Below are 9842 nucleotides of genomic sequence, written 5' to 3' on the forward strand. Positions count from 1 at the left end.
GCTGACGATGAGCCACCAAGGAACGCTCCAGTGCGGCCCTGTGAATGGCCTTCAGAGGACTTTATGGATCGAGCGGGAATCAAGGAAGAATTTAATGCATATTTGCGTAACACTGATATTGTGAGCTTCGAGGAGGAAAAGTGCTGCCAGTACCACTATCTCACTAGTTCATTTGTGAGGAGGTTTGAATTTTCATCTTCACGCAATTCTCCAACTGTCATGTTTGATCTTTATGAAAATTCTTACACAATGGACTTAGAGGATTTTACCACTGCTTGCAAACTTCCACAATGGGGTAGTGCTAGTAAACCACGCAAATATGAATTTAGAGATTTTCTTAGTAGTATAACTGTGGGGGAATCTAGAGATGTGGCACAAGCTACCATAGGGAGCATTCACTTTCCTGCTATACATTATTTTGCTCTCTTCATAGGTAGATGCATTAATGGTAAAGATGAAGCATGTCACATGTCTGTCCCTGACCTCAGTGTTCTTAGGAGTGTTGTGTTAGGAGATAAATCTTATAATTTGGGAGCCATTGTTGCACGTAGGTTGCATCTTAATAGATTTAATGGAGATTTCTTTGGTGGAATTTATGCAACCCGCATAGCTAATTTTCTTGGCATAACCATACCTGAGGATTATATTGAGTTGCCTCCTGCTTATTTGGATTATGAGGCTATGGTTCGTCATCAATTTGTTAAGAGGAATGATCAGTTCCTCCAATACCGACTAATCTTTGACAGACGACGCACCTATCATGTCGCTCTCCCTACTTCTACTTTCTTTGACTTTCAGGCAAAAGGGAGATATTCTATAACCAGAGAGGAGGCGGAAGAGTATAAGAGGAGAGCTGAGATAGCTCGCCTCCAAGCTGCAACCCACGATGCAATGACTGTTGCATCTCAGTACGACCCCAACTACAACTTTGGATACCTGCCAAGCAATCCGTGGCATTAGACCAACTTAGGCCAAAAGCCTAAGCTTGGGGGAGTACGTATTTCTCACCGACATTGCATTCATGTTCACACACTCATTGCTAGATGTCGGTGCTCATACTTTTTCATTGTATCATCCATGCTAGTTTATTTCCTTTTTCATGCTTTCTTCTTGTGTGTTTGATAAACCTTAAGAAAAACCAAAAAAATTAGTTGTAGCTTTTAGCTAGTTTTAATTTCCATGCTTGTAGTAGTAATTAAAAAGAAAACCCAAAAAGATTTCTTGTTCTTCTTTTGTTTGTTGGGAGCCTTCCCGTGTAAATAGCTTTATTTCTTTTCTTTTCTTTGGGGGTCGATAGGAGAAGACCATAATTAAATTGTGGAAGGGGCTCTTATATGCATTATTGTTGATCTGACAAAAGAGCCCATATTGCCTTGTCTTGTCATGTTTATTGAATGCTTGCAGATTCCAGCTTAGTCCAATGCACGTGCACTATTATTATTATCCACATCGTTCGGTCGTGCAAGTGAAAGGCAATTATGACGATATATGATGGACTGACTGAGATGAGAAAAGCTGGTATGAACTCGACCTCTCTTATTTTTGTAAATATGATTAGTTCATTGTTCCTGATTCAGCCTATTATGAATAAACATGTTTGCAATGATAACTAGAGATCATAGTTTCTTGTGCCATGCTTAATTAGCTAGGAGCTTATAATGGTTTACCTTGCATGCCAACATGCTATTAAAATGGTTGTGATGTGGTATGATAGGGTGGTATCCTCTTTTGAACGATTTGAGTGGCTTGACTTGGCACATGTTCACGCATGTAGTTGAAACAAAATCAACATAGCCTCTATGATATTTATGTTCATGGTGCATTATATCCTACTCATGCTTGCATTCGGTGTTGATTAATTTTAATGCATGTTCATGACTGTTGTCGCTCTCTAGCTGGTCGCTTCCCAATCTTTTTCTAGCCTTCACTTATACTAAGCGGGAATACTGCTTGTGCATCCAACTCCATAAACCCCAAAGTTATTCCATATGAGTCCGCCATACCTACCTATATATGGTATCTACCTGCCGTTCTAAGTAAATTTGTATGTGCCAAACTCTAAACCTTCAATTAATTATCCTGTATTCTATGCTCGAATAGCTCATGTATCAACTAGGGTTGTTCGTATCTTCCATGTTAGGCGGGTTGTTCTCAAGAGGAGTGGACTCCGCTCCTCACTCACGAGAAAATGGCTGCTCATCGAGATGCCCAGTCCCATGCTTTATGCAAACTAAATCAAAATAATTGCAAACAAAACTCCCCCTGGGACTCTTGTTAGTTGGAGGCACTCGTTGTTTCGAGCAAGCCATGGATTGATGCTTGTTGGTGGAGGGGAGTATAAACTTTACCATTCTGTTTGGGAACCGCCTATAATGTGTGTAGCATGGAAGATATCGCCATCTCTTGGTTGTTATGTTGACAATGAAAGTATACCGCTCAAAATATTATTCATCTCTATTTCAAAACCGAGCTCTGGCACCTCTACAAATCCCTGCTTCCCTCAGCGAAGGGCCTATCTATGTACTTTCATGTTGAGTCATCATCCTCTTATTAAAAAGCACCAGTTGGAGAGCACCACTGTCATTTGCATTCATTACTGTTAGTTTACATTGAGTATGACTTGACTGGATCTCTTTTACCATGAATTACAATGTCTAGTCAGTCCTTGATCTTTAAAGGTGCTCTGCATTTATGTTTTGCGGTCTTAGAAAGGCCTAGCGAGATACCATCTTGTTATATCATATTATGATTGTTTTGAGAAAGTGTTGTCATCCGAGATTTATTATTATTCCTCGCTAGTTGATTATGCCATTGATATGAGTAAACATGAGACCTGAGAGTTATCGTGAATATGGTTAGTTCATAATCTTTGCTGAAAACTTGAATGCTGGCTTTACATATTTACAACAACAAGAGCAAACAGAGTTTGTAAAAAAAATTCTTTATCACCTTTAGTTTGTCAACTAAGTTGCTTGAGGACAAGCAAAGGTTTAAGCTTGGGGGAGTTGATACGTCTCTGTCGTATCTACTTTTCCAAACACTTCTGCCCTTGTTTTGGACTCTAACTTGCATGATTTGAATGGAACTAACCCGGACTGACACTATTTTCAGCAGAATTACCATGGTGTTATTTATGTGCAGAAACAAAAGTTCTCGGAATGACCTGAAACTCCACGGAGCGTATTTTTGGAAATTATAAAAAATACTGGCAAAAGATCAAGACTATGGGGGCACACCCTAGCCACGAGGGTGGGGGCGCGCCTGCCCCCCTGGGCGTGCCCCCTACCTCATGGGCCCCCTGGAGCTCCTCCGACCTCAACTCCAACTCTATATATTCACGTTCGGAGAGAAAAAAATCAGGGAGAAGGATTCATCACGTTTTACGATACGGTGCCACCGCCAAGCCCTAAAACCTCTGGGGAGGGCTGATCTAGAGTCTGTTCGGGGCTCCAGAGTGGGGAATCCGTCGCTGTCGTCATCATCAACTATCCTCCATGACCAATTTCATGATGCTCACCATCGTGCGTGAGTAATTCCATCATAGGCTTCCTGGACGGTGATGGGTTGGATGAGATTTATCATGTAATCGAGTTAGTTTTGTTAGGGTTTGATCCCTAGTATCCACTATGTTCTGAGATTGATGTTGCTATGACTTTGCTATGCTTAATGCTTGTCACTAGGGCCCGAGTGCCATGATTTCAGATCTGAACCTATTATGTTTTTATGAATATATGTGAGTTCTTGATCCTATCTTGCAAGTCTATAGTCACCTACTATGTGTTATGATCCGGCAACCCCGAAGTGACAATAATCGGGACGACTCCCGGTGATGACCGTAGTTTGAGGAGTTCATGTATTCACTATGTGTTAATGCTTTAGTCCGGTACTCTATTAAAAGGAGGCCTTAATATCCCTTAGTTTCCGTTAGGACCCCGCTGCCATGGGAGGGTAGGACAAAAGATGTCATGCAAGTTCTTCTCCATAAGCATGTATGACTATATTCGGAATACATGCCTACATTACATTGATGAATTGGAGCTAGTTCCGTGTCACCCTATGTTATGACTGTTACATGATGAACCACATCTGGCATAATTCTCTATCACCGATCCGTTGCCTATGAGCTTTCCATATATTGTTCTTCGCTTATTTACTTTTCCGTTGCTATTGTTACAATCACTACAAAATACCAAAAACATTACTTTTGTTATCATTACCTTTTGCTACCATTACCACACCTATCATATCACTTTGCTACTAAACCCTTTACTGTAGATATTAAGTTTCCAGATGTGGTTGAATTGACAACTCAGCTGCTAATACTTGACAATATTCTTTCTCTCCCCTTGTGTCGAATCAATAAATTTGGGTTGAATACTCTCCCCTCGAAAACTGTTGCGACCCCCTATACTTGTGGGTTATCAATGAGCCGTCACTATCACCACAGTGGCACTTTATTTTAGTGGAACTGCACAAAAGGATAAGCAAATTATAGCTGCACCTTACATGAGCCGGACAGCCAACCTTAATGTTCCTCAATTTTAGTGGAACTACTAAAGAAGAACCTGCCAGCTCACGAGAGCAAGTACTTCTTGCTAGCTGAATGATCCAATTTTTGCTTCATTTCAGGTGAACTACAGAAAAAGGCGCATGAATTGAATCATGGAACTCCAGGCAGGCTTCATCCGAGTGGAGTTGGAGGTTGAGTTCAAGGAGTGCCATTATTATAGTTATCATGCTCTTCGTATCTGTGATGTGCAAATAGGAATTCAACTATAGATGTTGTGATAGTCCAGAGCATTCGCCAAGTTCTTCGATTGTATAACACGGCTAGCCAAGATGGATTTAATCCCGATATTCACTTTATCAAAAGGCTCTAATAGGTTGGTTCTGAATCTTGCAAGCTGGGAATCAATGAGATGTGTCGTCATCTTTGTTGTACTTATTATATGAATCTTATTTGTTGGTTCTAAATCTTGCAAGCTAGGAATCAATGAGATGTGTAGGCATCTTTGTTTTACTTATTATTTGAATCTTATTTGTTGGTTCTGAATCTTGCAAGCTGGGAAACACGACATGATGATGTAGAGGACAACAACCATAACAAACAGTTCAAACTTGGTAGTATTATTTGTGTGAAAGTGCGACAAATGTGCTAATCGTGTGCGTCTTGAGAATAACAATTCTAATTGTTGTGCATGTTGATCCTATGGCACTGATAGAACGAGCCAATGCATTGCTTGTTTTAAGTATAAATTTCTATTAAAGATAATTAAAGTTAAGTAAAGTGACCACTAAATCTTGTTATTACAGTACCAATACAGACCCGCTCATGAACCGACGTGTGGCCGGAGTAGGTTTCTTAATGGAGGCGTTTGAATGCACCGAGAGTGCATCTTCTACCGGGCGTGCAGCAGGCGAGGGATGGGTAGTAACTGTTGTCGCCTGTACACACTCAGTTTACTGTTGAATCCAGTTCCCCAAGAGTTGAAAAACAAACTGTTGTCGTCGCCTACCCACTCATTCACTTGAAGAGACTCCAATGGCGATCCGAGGGGTGAGCCTACTGGATATGGACTTCAGCAAGGAGTTTCCCTTTGAGTTCACTGTTCAGTCCTATGGCTGCACCAAGTTGAATGTGATGTACACCAACGATCCAGACTCGGTGAAGCTCTGCCTCGCCGAGTTCAAGCAGTACCTACAGGATGAGAAAGCACAAGGTCGCAAGACTAGACCTTGTGCCCATCCATTCATCTCCTGACAGGGACCAGTGGATCGCCGTCGCCCAGGTATGTGTGCGGGACGAGGTTCTCGTGTACCACTACTGTAGGGCCATCAGAGGTTCTGGAGCATTCTTCTGTTTCATCGGCAGCGCCGACTGCACCTTCGCTACGATGGAGGGATGGAAGAACGCGATGATTCGGCCATCTGGTGCAAGAAGCTTGTCGAAGCAATAAAAGATCATCGGCAACGGGCAGGAGAAGGACTCCGTGGTTGACCACGCCGAGACCATCATCGACCCTTGATACGCCAAAATGAAAGAAGACAACGATACCAAAGGACGTGAACACGTGGGGGGTACCTCTGAATCTAGCCTACATAACGTACGCGGCCAAGGACGCATACGCATGCTACGACATGTACAGGCGGATCTTAGACATGAGGGTGTGTCTGCTTCCCGTAACCAACGAGTACACGGACAGCGGCAGCGTCATGATCAAGCGTGCCAGGAAGGTCTAGATGTTGTATTTTATCTGTTTATAAGCACCTTTATCATCTGAGTGTTTCATGCATTAGCCTATGTGTCGTAACTATCTGTTTTGTCTGAAATATTTCTTTTAAGAACCCATTAACATGTTTGCTTTTTTAGTGGCTATTTGCTTATGTATGTAACGAGTTCACTCGTCCATTTAAAAAAACTAGTTCACTTAGATGTCGTGCTTTGAATCTCCTTCCTCCCAACATATTCCCCTTCTCCGGTGGACCCAGCAGGTCTCGTACACAGACATATGGGACCAACCACCTATCCATTTGTATTTCTTTATTTTGTTTAATATTTCGTCCTCTTCCTATACAGCGGCTGGCCATCATAGCCTATGGCGTTGGCCAGGCCATCCCTCTACTCCCACACATTGTCCGGCGGCGGCAGCTCCACCGTCCCACCCTGCACCCGAACAAGTCAACCCTCATACTCCCCTCCGCCCGCGTCTTCCCTCACTCTGGTTCGTTCGGTCCGAGGTCTCGACGTCGTCCTCCGCCTTGGTGCTCTCACCGCGGTGCCATCGTCTGTCGTTCCCAACACGGTCAGCAAAACAAGAGGAATCGGGAGACAACTGTTCGTCGAGAGGCTGACAGTCCCAGGCCCACCAGGTCCATGGCCTAGGTTTTGTTGTTTAACATGGGCAGCCCACGACATGTTTCAACATTTTTTGGATCTAGCACGTATCAAGCGGCCTCTAGGCCTCCCAACCTAGCTTGTCTATAACATCAGCAGCCCAAGTCATGTTTGTTTTTTCAAGACGACGCACAACTCAATTCTATTTTTCTATAAGAATGCAAAACTGAACATATGTTTTCTATAAGAATGCAAAACTGAACATATATTTATATCTTATTTTATTATATATATAATAGAAACAACATAAGGTTCTGTTAAACCTGTCGTTCGTCCAACCATTTTATAGACCTTCGCACTTCCTTTTTTCGTTTTCATTAATCCTATATCTAAATTTTATCCCACTTTATTTTTCGATGTAAACTGAGTTTTCTCCCAATACTTTTCCCTAGAACCAATTCAACTGTCCCACGTCTAACCTAGAAAATAATAATACCAAACATCCTATTAACTCATCAAATTAAAATAATATTTTATTTCGTAAATGAAAAGTTCTTACAAAATAAAAATAATAATTGTTTATATATAACTTGGCAAGTTAACTCCTAGTGATTGCGTACATAAGCTTGCAAAAATTTTACTGACCAATGCAGTAATAGACGTGCAATCATGTGTTTATGTTTTTATAACATTTCTCCGTCCACCCCAACATGATATTTTTCACCCAGCCCAGCAAGTTCACGGATTTCGAGAAAAATGCAAATGGGCTTTAAATTCTATCATATATATAAACGGGCTGCATAGATGCTACCTCATTGTTTCACCCAGCCCACCAAATGGACTAAAAAACAAATGGACTGGCTGACATATGGGCCAGTAGGTCGAAGCCTAAGCAAGGCATTGAATTTACATCCAACGGCCGGCATTCTTCTTCAATCTCTCGTCTTCTTCCCCCAGCGCTGTCGGGGCCGCCTGCTCCAGCCTCCGGCATCCAGCGGCATTGTTTTGCGCGCCTCAACGAAACGCTACCCCGCCGATGGCCAGACCATCCCTCCACTCCACACCTGTTGTTATTCTTTGCCGAGTGTAGGCCCACCCCGCACCCGAACAAGTCAAGTTTCCCACTCCTCTCCGTCTGCGACTCCACTGCCGCGTCTTCCCCATCTCCTGGTCGTTCTACTCTGGAGCCTCGCCGTCGTCCACCGCCTCGCTACGCTCGGCGCGGCGTGGTCAACAAATGAGAGCCATCGGAAGAGGACCGTACGTGGAGAGACTGACGGCTGGGACCCATGAGGTCCATGGTCGCACGCAAGGAAAGTTCCTCCTTATTAAGCTATTTCCTCCCTCTGAAAGCTGGGACCCACCGGCTGTATCTTTGCACGGAAGGAAATGCCTCCTGGTTATGCGAAAAAACCATTCCTCCCGAGGACAGCTGGGACCCGGCAGATTTGGTGGCTGACTTGTGGGCCTACTAAGCAGACGTGTACGCAGGGCTTTGTCAACTTAATCAACAAATGATTCTAGCAGATGGACCATTGGATGTTAATCCAACAGCCGTGATCCTTCTTCAACCTCTGTTCTTGCTCCTGTCTCCCGTGGGCGGCAGTGCTGCCACGCACCCGAACCAGTCAAGTTTCCCACTCTCGATCTGCGAGTTAACTACTGCATCTTCCCCATCTCCGGGTCATTCCATTCTGGGGCGTCGCTGTCATCCACCGGCCTTGGTGCGCTCAGCACGGTGTGGTCAACGTGGTCAACAACCGAGAGTCATCGAAAGATGACTGTACGTGAGAGGCTGACAGTGGGGACGCACCACACGCATGGACGCATGCATGCAATTGCATCCTTTTTACCCTGAAAAATAATATTTTCTCCCCCTGACTGTTGGGACCCACCAGCTACATCTTCGCACTCAAGGAAGTGCATCCTTATTACGGGCAAAAAAATACCCCCCCCCCTGATAGCTGGGACCCAGCAACCATATCTTCGCACGCAAGGAAGTGCGTCCTTATCCTCCCTGACAGCTGGGACCCACCCGGTCGAAGCGTACGTACCATTGTCTGTCTTGTCGGAATGTGTATGTACATACTGGTCGATCGGTCTCTCTACAAGTATGAACTGTGGCCGAGTAAGTAGCAGCACATGTCATAGTAGAGCCCCCCACGTAGCAGTTCGAGTTGTCCTGTCTAAACCGTGTACACGTACATATAGCCACACGCCAAAAAATACGGCCACATACGTACATATGGGCGGGGTCTCGAATGCCTACTCGCGCATACATACGGCCAGGGCTCCTGTACATGGCTGGGTCAGAACGGAGAAGCTGCGCTGTCGTCGTGTTCATGGGGAGGCAACGGAATGTGTCATGTTCATCGGGAGGCAACGGAGCGCGTGCTGTTTATCGGGAGCCAACCGGCTTGGACAGAACAGCCGATGGAAACGAGGTCTGGCGTACCACAAAACAAGGAAACGGCCTTGTGTTCGACCGGCCACGGTCGAAACGGGATCCTGTTCATCGGGAGGGGTCTAGCGTACCACAAAACGGAGGAAACGGACCTCCTACGGTGGAAACGGGGTCCTATTGATCTGAAGGGGTGTGGCGTACCACAAAATGGAGGAAACAGACTTGTGTTGGAGCGCTACGGTTGAAATGGGGATCCTGTTCATCGGGAGGGGTGTGGCGTACCACAAAACAGGACTCCACGGGATATTGTTCATCTCCACCGTCGAGTGCCTCCGCGGGCTACTGTTCATCCACCGTGGACCTCCTCCAGCCTCCACCTGCGCCTGTTCATCCACGGGCTCCTGTTCATCCAGCCTCCACCGCGCACTCCTCCACCAGCTACTGTTCAACCAGCCCTCCATCGGCTACTGTTTATCCAGCCCTCCACGGGGTCCTGTTCATCCAACCCTCCACGGGGTCCTTTTCATCCACCGGCTCGATCGATTGGGGTACTGTTCATCCAGCGGCAACGGCCTCTACTACCACAGGGTCCTGTTCATCCAA

The sequence above is a fragment of the Triticum dicoccoides genome, chromosome 4A (genome assembly GCF_002162155.2).
Source record: "Triticum dicoccoides isolate Atlit2015 ecotype Zavitan chromosome 4A, WEW_v2.0, whole genome shotgun sequence".
Taxonomy (NCBI): Eukaryota; Viridiplantae; Streptophyta; class Magnoliopsida; order Poales; family Poaceae; genus Triticum; species Triticum dicoccoides.